General features: G+C 36.1%; 1 pseudogene; it reads left to right on the top strand.

Annotated features, from left to right (window-relative positions):
• The first annotated feature begins 9,677 nt into the window (after window positions 1–9,677).
• Window positions 9,678–12,393, top strand: LOC104898755 (uncharacterized; annotated as a pseudogene).
• Window positions 12,394–12,660: the final 267 nt, after the last annotated feature.

Here is a 12,660-nt window from a genome sequence, read left to right as displayed (position 1 = left end):
CAGAATGGCCAAGTGGCTACAGAATCAGGTACGAACCAAGAACAACCACTAAGTCGCAAGCTTTGGCAGACATTGTGGCTGATTTTCGTCCAAATTTGCAAACAGAAGCTGACGAAGAACTATTGCAACTGCTAGAGCAAACTACAAGTCCCAAATGGACATTATGCACTAATGGAGCGTCAAACGCAAATGGAGCAGGACTTGGATTTGTAGTAAAATTACCACAAAGGGACATAATAGTCTAGGCTATACATTGGGAATTCAAGGCAACTAACAATGAGGCATAATACGAAGCTTTGACTGTTGCCCTCAATGTCGTGGCAGAACTCGAGGTAAATTAAAACTTATCGAGGTAAGTTGTGATTCCGTATTAAATGTCAATCAATTTTATGATTCATATGCATAAAAAGATCATAAAATGGAAAAATACTTCAACATAACCAAGAATGTTGCTAGCAGGTTCGACCAGTTTATCATAAAGGAGATTCCAGGGGAGCAAAACGTCGAAGCAGATGCTTTAGCTAACTTAGGTTCAGTCTCAGCTGCACCGACCTTAAGCAACATCAATATTGTACACATCATGCAACCTACAACGGACATACATCAAATAAATGAGACCGGCACTGAAGTTGCCTTTGAAGGTACAAATTGGACAGAAGGGTACATTCAATGGCTAAAAGAAGGCATCTTACCCCAACAACTCGGAGATCTGTGAACTTTCAAGGTAAAAGCATCCCACTTTATCTTAATTGATAACATATTGTTTCGCAATTCAGTTGCAGGTCTCTACTTAAGATGCCTCAAAGAGCAAGACATACCTGTTGTCTTGCGCGAACTACATGATGTGGAATGTGGCAACCATGCTGGAGGCAGGGGCCTATCTAACAAAGCACTCAGGATGGACTACTTCTGACCCATTATGAGGAAAGATGCCATGGAATAAGCTCGGAAATGTGACGCTTGCCAAAGACATGCTGCAGTCTCGCATCAACATGCCAAACAAATTCACCCAATCTTAGCACCTTGGCCATTCATGAAGTGGAGGAATGGACATTGTTGACAAAATCCCGCAAGCCCCAGGTTTACTTGTCCAAGTGGGTTGAAGCAGAGGCATATTGACAAGTCACCGACTCCAAGGTAATATCTTTCACTAAACGCAACATATTATGCAGGTTTGGAATCCCCTCAGAAATAATTTGCGACAATGGATCGCAATTCATAAGTGGAAAAACACGCAAGCTCTGCTAAAATGGAACATGAGATTAGACACATCAACGCCGAGACACCCGCAAACTAATGGGCAAGCTTAATCTAGCAACAGAATTAACGTCAACAACATAAAGAAGCGGATCGACGAGGCATGCGGAAGATGGGCTCACGAATTGTCTATGGTTCTTTGGGCAGATATGACAACTCCTAAAAATGCAACTGATTAAATTCCTTACTCCTTCGCATTTGGTTGTGAAGTAGTTATTCCAACTAAAGTGTTTATGCCAACTGCAGGATATGGACTCATGACAAAAGACAAGAATGATGCAGAGTTGGCGCATGACTTGGACACCATTGACGAAATCAAAGATAGTGCCAAGGTAAGAATGATAGCCTACCAATAAGCAGCTGCTAGGAGTTACAACAAGCACATCATAATCAAGCAATTCCAAGTTGGAGATTGGGTCCTTAGAAACATGTTCCAAAACACCAAAGACCCAAAGGTAGGCAAACTAGACGCAAGCTGGGAAGGGCCATACCAAATAGAAAAGGTAGTAGGCAACAGAGCATACAGGATGCTCACCAGAAATAGGATGCAAATTCCATGCAGTTGGAACGTAACTCATCTCAAACAATATCACTTCTAAACCTTAGTCATTATTCTATTTTTTGCACTTCATTTCTTTCCTTCATGAACATTTATTGACTTTTGCATCGGAGTACCATTGGCGAAATGCTAAAGGTCTAAGTTTTCCATATCACCTTGCAAGGGGCTGCAACCTGTCAAAACACAACTTGACGGCTACCCAGGTAATATCCCAACACAAAACGCATGACAGGCAACTTTTGGTAATATCTCCTTACACCATTCCTTTGTTGCATCTACTTTTATTTGCAAAAACACATATTGACTTAAGTATCGGAGTGAAGTTGGCAAAATGCCAATGGTCTAGGTCTGGTAAACCATTCTGCAAGGGCTAACACGCCAGAAGCAACTTCCTAGGCAACTTATCAAGCAACTTTCTAGGAAGCTTCCCAAGCAACTTCTTGAGCAGCCTTGGATATTGCAACTCAAGGATAAATTCGGATTGGACTTCGATCTAAGTTACACATGTGCAAGAATAAATCAAGTAGATTCTTGAGCAACTTCAGAATGGCAATTTAAGAAGAGAATTGTTGGTTTGATATAATTGTGATCTGATCTTTGATAGAAAGCGAATTTTTGGAGAACATCTTGTAAGAAAATCACTTCCCTTATTTGTACATGTAATCTTAATTTCCAATAATAAAGATGCGCAATTTCCTCAATTATTGCCTAACTACAAATCGTCTTTTTTTGTGAGGTATGCCAATTGTTAAAGGAAAAACTGATGATGTGGGGCTCAACTATGAGCGGTTCTCTTTAATAGCTACCAACTATCAATAATCCAATGAAGGTCCTAACTTTAGGGGGTATTGTCATTTGTTGGACCCAGATGACTTATGACTTGTTGAATCGGTAAACTAGTATGATTTTAGTTCATTTTAGCTTCTTAAGTCTTTATTTAAATTATATCTCTCCTTCCCCCTCTCTTCCCTAATCCCCTTTGTTCATCTCTTTCTTCCACGTTGGTGCCTAACAACAGCAGCACCGCCACCACACACCATGGCACCACTCGGTTTCCAATTTCACCAAATGCGTGGAATTACGGCATTAATATGAACATAAATTAGTCAACACGAATAGTAGCACAAAATGACCAGTTCCTGCAAAAACACAACTCAAACAGAGGAAGGAGAAAAGATTAACAACAACACCATAGCAAGATGAGAAAAGAGAGAGAAAGAGGACAACACACTAGAAATCTCAAGGAACACCGATGATAGGTGTGCGAAGCTGCGATGAGATAGGGGTAAGGTTTGAGAGAAAAAAGGGGTTTGAGGAGAGACAAAGAATGACAGGGTGAGTGGTTTGGGTTTTGGGGGTATCAAATCGACAATATGGGTGGTGATTTGGAGTCAACTCCTTGTTGTTGTCATTAATTGTTGTGTGGATCATTATTTATTTGTTGTTGTTATTGGGTTTTGGATTTGGGATTTGCTTGTATTATTTTGTTGTTGTTGTGTGCGCGAAGCTGCGAAGAGATAGGGGCAAGATTAATTGTTGTGTGGTTCATTTGTAATTGTTGTTGTTGTTGTGTTTTGGACTTAGGATTTGGGTTTTCGTTTTTTTTTATTTAAGTTTTTTTGTAGTGGGGATGTATGGGTTCGAGATGCGAGAGAATGAGTTAGGTAGATTTCTCATTTATGCGTAAAGGATGAAGAAGAAGAAGAAGAAGAAGAAGAAGAAGAAGAAGAAGAAGAAGGGAAGAGGTATGAGAAGGATGTTTAAAGTTATGTGACCTTCTTAACTTGAAGTAGCAGGTTAAGTGACTTGTTAGGTCCACTCAAAAATGGATCATGTAATAGCTGGACCTGCCACTGGATTATTGATAACTGAGACCTATTAAAGAGAATCGCTCATAGTTGAGCCTCATAGCATCAATTTTTCCTTGTTTAAAAGGCAATAACACCGCAGTTGCAAAACAAATGAGTACAAAAAGCAACTTCAAAACGGGTTGATGTTTTAGTTTGCTACAACATGCATGCATGAGACAAAAACATATATATGTAAACCATTCTCAAAAGCAGAATAGCAACCCACGCACGTCAAATATCATAAAGTTCACCCCATAGGAAAGGCAAAAGTTAGTTCCTACATTCTGCTTTTAGCAAGCAGAAAAGACACGCAAATAAGTCCTAAACCTGTTCCTATGAGCGTGTACAAAAACACACAAGTTTTTTCTAACCTTTGCAAGTGAAAAATATAATAAAATTAAAATATTTTTTGATCATAAGAAAAGCAGTAAAACTAAAGAGCATCATTATGAGGCTTGTCAGCATCAACGTCAATCGGCTGGAAAGGTGCACCAACAGCAGAAGTTACCACATAGGTAGACGCATCATTAGCCCTTCCTCAGTTACCAAAGCAACATTTGCACCCTGGTAACTTTGGCATCAACATAAGCCAGCCTTTCTGCAGTATGGTTCCACTCCACATGCTTCCCATCAACATACTCCTCCATAGCCTCAATTCCTGCCAGCAACAGTTGCATGCCTATGTCGTCAATATGCTCATTGTACTTCTCCCCAGCCTCGTCAACATCTTTTTCCACTTCCCCTTTTAAACATTGCAGCTCCTATTGTTCCGCCTCAGTTGATCCACCCAACGTTGGCATACCTCCTCAGCATCCTCCTTCTCCTTGGTGAGAGTGTTAACTTTGGTTGTTAGTTCAGACAAGTTTTGGTGTGTTGCAATAAAGGCTTGCAAACACTAAAATGGAAGCCACATTACGAAGAGCAAAGCTAGAAGGAGAAGATGTTAGGAATTAAAAAAATGAAGGTACCTGCAAAAAGAGCCCAATCTCTTCTGAAGCAATTGCAATAGGGGTCATGGTTTCATGGGCGTGCCTTGGCGGCATGGAACCACAAGTTCTTGGCATGAGGCCATATGGGGGTGGCATCAGCAGAAATGGAGCAAAAATCCTCAGGGACTTCAACCTCTACGCTCTTTCTCTTCTGACCAGCCATGGGTTGCAGGCGTCATGACGGGACGAAGGCTCTAAGAAGAAGGTGGACAAATTGGCGCAGAAGCAAGAGCCGCGACAAAAACTCTGCTCCTGTTGCGCATCCTTGAGATCAATTTAGAGTTAGAATTGAAGCAACGCGTTAAGATGTAGAAATATCTGTCAAAAAAAAAAAAGGTAAGCAACTTATAAAGAAAATCTACACAGCGACAACTTTGAAGACAATGAAAATTTGTGGTCATACCAAAAGACATGTTGGATGTCGAGCGAGTTCTTGCGCTCCTTCTTCTGGGGGAATTGCATGAGTTTGCCTGGGTAGGCAAGTTGGCACCTGGATGCATGGGAATAATGGGGAAGTTCCTGTCCTCAACACTAATAAGCGCCAAAATCAGGTGTATAAAGCTCGCCGATTGGTCACGCCCAGCAGAATGCAAAGAAACCCCTGCCAAACAAAAAAAAATGTAAGCAAATTTTCAACATTTAGTATGCAATATTCACAGCAAATAGAGCAAATACCTTCAGATCTCCAAGTGTCCTTGAACAAACCACCAAAATCACCCATATAATAATTTACTTTCACAAAAAAAGTATTCCGCGACCCAACCCCTGTCGTGGCCCTTGTCAATTTTCTTTACCAACGCATCTCGACCTTCATTGGTTTTGAGGGTGAATCTTCCCTTTTCAAAGGGTTTGATTTGGTAGGTAAAGGCGAAGTCGTCCACCGGAAAATCGATCTTCAAATTCTTGCTCAAAAGTTTCTACGTTTGTAAAAACCCTCCATGCCCGAGGAAGAAGTTGACAAGGTGCCATTTCAGTTGCAGCAAAAAACTAACCAACATGGGCAAGCCCAATCCATCCTTTCTTGGTATAACGACAACCTAATCACAACATCTAGGGGAAAATCATAATTGTTCCTAACAGTTAGCAAATCGGCTACGGTTAGCACACTAGGGTAGATGTTCTTGTTTTCCAAAATTTCTGAGGGGCGAAAAACGTTCTTTAGGGGAAGAACTACTTCATGAATAAGACCTAGGATTTGCTCTAGTCATGTTGAAACAAAGAAAAGAAAAAGAAGAAACAAAGGCAATTCATGCAAAAACAGAGCATAACTTGAAGAAAAACGCAAAGAAAATCAGCAAGAAGGAAAAATTACCTAATCCAGAGAAAAACTTGAACGGGTAAAGAAAGAGGATGAAGAAATATATCATTGTCCAAGGAACAGCAGTTATAGAGAGAGATGGAGAAGTTAATTGTCTAATTAGCGCATGCAAAAGGGAAAAATTATCACAATTGGGCACATTTTGCAAGACGGTTAGCATAATTCAAAAGTTAAATAATTGTCTTAGTTTGTGTTTTTATCATAACGTGGCAGCAAGGCACTTGAGAAGATTGTGTTAGTTTGCTTGGTCAAATGGTAGCAAATGACTGGGCGCGTGTAGAACAAAAGGATTGATGATTTGACAAGCAGTTGAGAGGCATTCTATATTCAAGGAAGAAGCATACGACGGGAGAAGGAAGTGGGGCTGAAGATAACCGCCAAGTATGAAGATATTCTCTAACTCCCATTAAAATAGGATATAGGCCAATCAAGTGTCAAGCATAAAACGGATAGAAAGCAATGTTCTTGTATTTACTTAGTATATATAGTCTACTAGCTCACACTCAGTCCCTCTACTCTATCTAACTCTAAACACTTTTTACTCTCTCGAAAACTCAGGCAACTTAGTGAACTGGCAAGATAACAATCATCTCGTGGTTTTTCCCTGATTTTTAAAGGGTTTCCACATAAAATTTGTTGTGTGCTTTCATTTACTTTACGCAACTTGTTGTGTGCTTAGTGAATTGGCAGGATAACAATCATCTTGTGGTTTTTCCCTCATTTTCAAAGGGTTTTCACATAAAACTTGTTGTGTGCTTTCATTTACTTTACGCAACTGTATTTCCGCAACTTATTCATATTCGCAAGTTAATTGCCAACCCTCTCTCCAAGCAATTAAGCCAAGGGCATGCATGGATTTGGGGTAATGGATTTAACGGGTAATAAAAGTCAAACCACCAGAATAAAGGAAAAATGGAGGTGAATTGAGATGGTTGCAAAGGGATAATGTGATTTGTTGTGATGAGAAGGAATGGAAGAAGAAGCTATTACCTCAAAAGGAGGGTGACAATTACTCTTGGGGGTGGTGGGTAACTATTACCCCCATAATGAGGAGACTATGAGAGTAAGAATTCCCCTATATATTCCTTTTTCTTCCTACCATCACTCGCTTATCCCTTTTATCACCACTTCTTCCCTTCATAATCACTTAACCACCTTACTTTCCTTAGTTTGACTTGTTTTTTACCCCCTTAATGCATTACACTCAATCCAAGCAATCCCTTTAGCGTGAAATTTACCCTAAACCGGAATAAATCATCAAATCAAAGCACTAACTACATGGTGCTGCATTAATTATATAAAAAAAAAGAAAAAAAAAATCACAAAAGCAATTCCTAATTCCACGAACACGTATGATGATGTTCACGATTATGATGTCATAGGAATGAACAGACAAAACATCCATGAAAACAGATGAAAAATTTTTGAAGGGAAAAGACCAAAAGAGAAGTAGTCCATTACCGGTGACGAAAAATGATGATCATAATTGATTCTACAAAAAAAGTGTGGTACACATATTGTATGATTTGCGTCAAGGCTATGCTTATCGTAATGCTTGAAGATGACAAATTCAGCATACTTATATTATTATTTGATCAAGTTCGTGAATCAAGATATATTGCAATCACAATCTCATAACTCTTAAAAAAAAAGAAGTATGGTAAACAAGGGCGGATACAGGATTTTAGATCTGGGGCCAAATATATACGACTAAAACGATAATTAAAAGAAATCCATAAAATTACCCACAAAAAAATTATATTACTTAACTGTTATTCTGAATAAACTCTTACCATTATTCACGTCGAATTTTCATATTTTGAAATTGATTTACAAGATCATCTAGGCTTATTGTCAAAAATAAATCTTTCTCTAAAAAAAACCAAACAATCATTGAGTAACTAATCTCCCGTATTACTACACAATTTGTTTTTTATTGTATTCATTCCTGAAAATACACTTTCGATATTTGGAAGAAGCAACACTAACTTTAGAAGGAAATATACTCTTGAATGTATTTCGTGCTTTCCAGTCTCAAAAAGTTTCATGGAAAGCTCACTATGGCTCTTCAACATTGAAAATATATTGTCACTTTGAAGATCAACAATGAAATTTCGAAGTGAATCTTCCATAAAAGAAAGTTCAACTGTTGGAAATTCATTAGGATAAAATTCAGCCAGCCGTCTCAACTTTCTTATGTCAGACAAAGAAAACTGGTTAGCAGGACTAAAGGAAGACATACATATAAGTAATTCCTTCTCATCGAACCGGTTTTCAAGTTCTTGTAATTGTAGATCAATGACGCTCAGAAAAACTTCAACTCGGAAGTGATGAAGATTTGTTACGTGTGGTCTACTACCACGAAACTTCTTTTTGCCAGGTTGCACATTAACAAGCCCGACCCAATACCGGTACACCCGGTTCTGTGGAACAGGGCCTCACAAATTTGGGGCCCCAATTTTGGTTAACTAATGGAAGGAGAAAAGAAAAAAAAATCTCCATAATCGTACCGCAATTTGCATCATACCCGCAAGTTTCAAGAAAGAGAAAAATTAGTTTTCATCTTCTTCAGTTCTTCTACACAATTCTCTCTCCTCTTCAATCTTCCTAAATCAAAATCCCTAAAATATCGCTGAAATTATTCAACTTCCCAAATTAAAATAAATATACACTCTCTTTATTCAGAAAATTATCTCATTTCCATAATTTTAGCCAAAAAGAATCTGAATTTCATTACTCCTTCCATCAAGAACACCACCTAAAATGGAGATATCTAACTGGAAGAATTTTTTTTTCTATTTATTTGCGATTCATATTCAAACCCACTCAACTCATATTCAAGAATTCAATTTCTTTTATCCTCCAAAAAAATTCGAACTTTGGTTTACAAAAAATTACAATACGTGAAGTCGAAGAACAAAGTCGCGAATTTTATTGTGGGAGTTCGAAGGTGAAAAATCAAGAATTTGAGGGCTAATTTATTATCAAAGTCTTCACTTTTAAGGTAAATTCACTTTTTTTTATGCCATATTTTGATTTTTTCGTAGAGATTAATAGGAATTCTGAATTTTTATAATATGTACTTCTTAATGTTCTTATAATTTTAATTTTCTGCAATTTTCGATTCCATGATTTATGTGCTTTGTTTGCAATTCTGATTTCTGCGTACATTCTGTAATTTTCTAGTTCATTATGTAATTCTATAATGTGTAGGACTTTAATTTTGTACACTGTAATTCAATTCTGCTAGATTTGATTTAGCAATTCTGAATTTTTATCATTTAAAATTAAAATTCATAATATGTTCTACTGATGTTCAATATTAAGAATCTTTTGTTCTACTGATGTTCATTCTGCCAGATTTGAATTTTTATAATTCAATATTAAGAATCTTTTGTTCTACTGATGTTCATACTCCCAAAAATTCTGTTTGTGTCTTCAGTCTTCATATGTTGATTACGCTTCAGGTTATTTGTATGTTTGAGAAAGGTCTTTGGTGCAATTTCAAGAGTTAGAATTCCTTACTGTATTTTTATATGCAGAAGCATGTGCTTTTTTGTTTATGATTCTTTATTGCTATTCATTATTCTATAATGTGTAAGACTTTAATAATTTCAATACAATCTGAAATTAGTTAGCTTTGTTTTTCTTGCTAAACCAGATTTATTTTTCCAAGAATGAGATTGCAAAAAGGGAATTGAAAGGATTGGAGTACAGGTGGTTCCTGTCTTTCTTGTTGTGTTTAGATCATTAGATTTTCGTTGCTTCTATTATACATTGCATATCTTTTAATTTAATTATTTCTATCATGCCTCCCAAAATTAGGAAGTATGATTGTGGCTATGAAAAACGTAAAAAGAAAAAGAGAATTGAAGAGCTTACTCAATCACAAAGAGGAGCTCTTGATAAGTTTGTTGTGAAAGAATCACATGTAGGTACTCAAAGTAATAATAATGGGGTTGTGAATGATGAAGTAGCCTTGGATGATTGTGTTATTCCTAATGATAATGTGCCTTTAAATAGAGATAATGTACCTTTTGATGCTAATGTGCCGAATGAGAATGACATTGGTGGTAATGAAAATGATGTTCATGCTAAAAATGATAATGATCTGAATAAAGATAATAATCCCATTGAAAATGATAATGTTGTGAATGAAAATAATCATGGCTTCGATGAAAGTAATGACAATCAATTTGGCCTTGATGTATTCGATCCACGAAATTGGGATGCTCTTAATTCTAAAATGATCGAAGTGTTAGTAGAAAAGGAACCCAAAAGAGACTTGTCTATTATAAAAGGTCCTAAAGATAAGTTGTCTAAGCGATTTTCTACGACTTTATATATACTGGAATCTTGACAAATCGAGAAAGATGTGATAGAGAATGGCTTGTTTATTCAAAAGAGCTTGACAAAGTTTTTTGTTTTCTCTGTAAAATTTTTAAAAAAGGTCATGGAAGAGGTCAATTGATTAATGATGGTTTTGGTGATTGGTCTCATATTAGTACAAGACTTAAAGAGCATGAGACAAGTATGGAACATTTTAAGAATATGGCAACTTGGTATGATTTGTGTGTAAGACTTCAAAAGAATGAGACTATTGACAAAGTGACTCAAAAACAGATTAAAAAAGAGAAAGAGCATTGGAAAAAGGTTTTAGTAAGAATAATTTCAGTTGTAAAATTTCTTGCAAAACATAACTTAGCCTTTCGTGGTTCAAATGAGAAAATATACCAAAAGAGTAATGGTAATTTCTTGGGCTTAATTGAAATGCTGGCAGAGTTTGATCTAGTTGTTCATGAACATGTTAGGCGCATTAGCAATGATGAAATACATATTCACTATCTTGGTCAAGAAATTATACATTTGCTTGGTTCTGCTATTAAAACTGAAATCATTAAGAAAATAAAACAAGCAAAGTATTTCTCCGTAATCCTTGATTGCACTCCTGATATTAGTCACCAAGAACAAATGTCCTTAATATTAAGATATGTTGACTTTGCTTCGAGTTCTATTATAATTGAGGAGTCTTTTTTAGGATTTTGAATGTGAATGATACAAGTGGTCAAGGACTTTTTGATGTTTTACAAAATGAGTTGAAAGATCTTAATCTTGATATAGATAATGTTCGAGGACAAGGCTATGACAATGGATCTAATATCAAGGGAAAAAATCAAGGAGTACAAAAAAAACTTTTAGATATAAATCCCCGGGCCCTTTATACTCCTTGTGGTTGTCATAGTCTTAACTTAGCATTGTGTGATATGGCTAATACTTGTGTTAAAGCCAGAGATTTTTTTGGTATCATACAACGTATCTACACAATATTTGCATGCTCTACAAAAAGATGGCAAATTTTGAAAGACAATGCAAAAGGATTGACTCCTAAGTCATTGTCATCCACTCGTTGGGAGAGTCGCATCGATAGTGTTAGAGCCATAAGGTTTCAAATGCTCGAAATAAGAGAAGCTTTAATTCAAGTAGGGGAAAATGATAATGATTCTAAAATAAGAAGTGAAGCTAAATCTCTAGCGACAAATGAGTTGAGTGATTTAGAATTTTTGATGGCAATTATTATCTGGTTTGACATATTATATGCTGTTAATTTGGTTAGTAAGAATTTATAATCAAAGGATGTTCTTATAGATGTTGCTATTGAAAAAATAAAAGGGTTGATTTCGTTTTTTAAGCGATATAGAGAAAACGGTTTTCATGATGCCTTGGAAATAGCAAAAAAAACTTGCAATTGAAATGGATATTAATCCTATTTTTCGTGAAAAGCCTGTCATTAGAAGAAAATGTTTTTTTGATGAGAATTCTAATACTTCATCGGTTGCTTCTCAATCTTCTCAATCTCCAGAAGAATCATTCAGAGTTAATTATTTCTTATATATTGTTGATCAAGCTATTGTTTCTCTTAATAAGAGATTTGAACAATATCAAGAATATGAAAATATTTTTGGATTCTTATTTAGTTCTAAAAAGCTATATTCTTTTGATGATGAGAGTCTAAGGTCTTATTGTAGAGGTTCGGAAAAAGCAATGGAAAAAGATGGACAATCTGATATTGATAGGGTTGAATTGTATTTTGAGTTGCAAATGATTAAAGATTGTTTACCCAATGAAGACTTGGGTCCTTTAGATATGTTAAAGTTTGTAAAACATCTTGATTTTTTCCCTAATTTAGTTATTGCATATAGAATCATGTTGACTATTTCTGTTACTGTTGCATCTGCAAAAAGAAGTTTTTCAAAGTTGAAATTGTTGAAATCCTATATGCGCTCTACAATGTCACAAGAAAGACTTGATGGACTAGCCTTGATAGCGATAGAGAACGATATTTTGGAAAAAGTTGATTACGAAGATTTGGTGGACGATTTTGCTTCAAAGAATGCTAGAAGGATAGCTTTGTTTAAATAAAAGATCCTACTAATTTTTTTTTTAGTTTTGGTTTATTTTTCAAATTGTAAAGAACGATTTATGATAAATAATAATAAAAAAAATTATAATTTCTTCTTTATAATTTTTTTTGAAGGGCCCCATTTTGAAGAATAACACAGGGCCTCCATATTCCATGAGACGGCCCTGTGCACATATATATATCCTCCATATTAGGAATCTCAATCTCATACTTAATCATAAATAAATGAACGTTATTCATATGAGTATCACATCCATCATCTTTGA

The sequence above is a fragment of the Beta vulgaris genome, chromosome 7 (genome assembly GCF_026745355.1).
Source record: "Beta vulgaris subsp. vulgaris cultivar EL10 chromosome 7, EL10.2, whole genome shotgun sequence".
Lineage (NCBI taxonomy): Eukaryota > Viridiplantae > Streptophyta > Magnoliopsida > Caryophyllales > Amaranthaceae > Beta > Beta vulgaris.
Note: the sequence above shows the minus strand (reverse complement) of the source record. Positions and strands in the feature narration are given on the sequence as shown.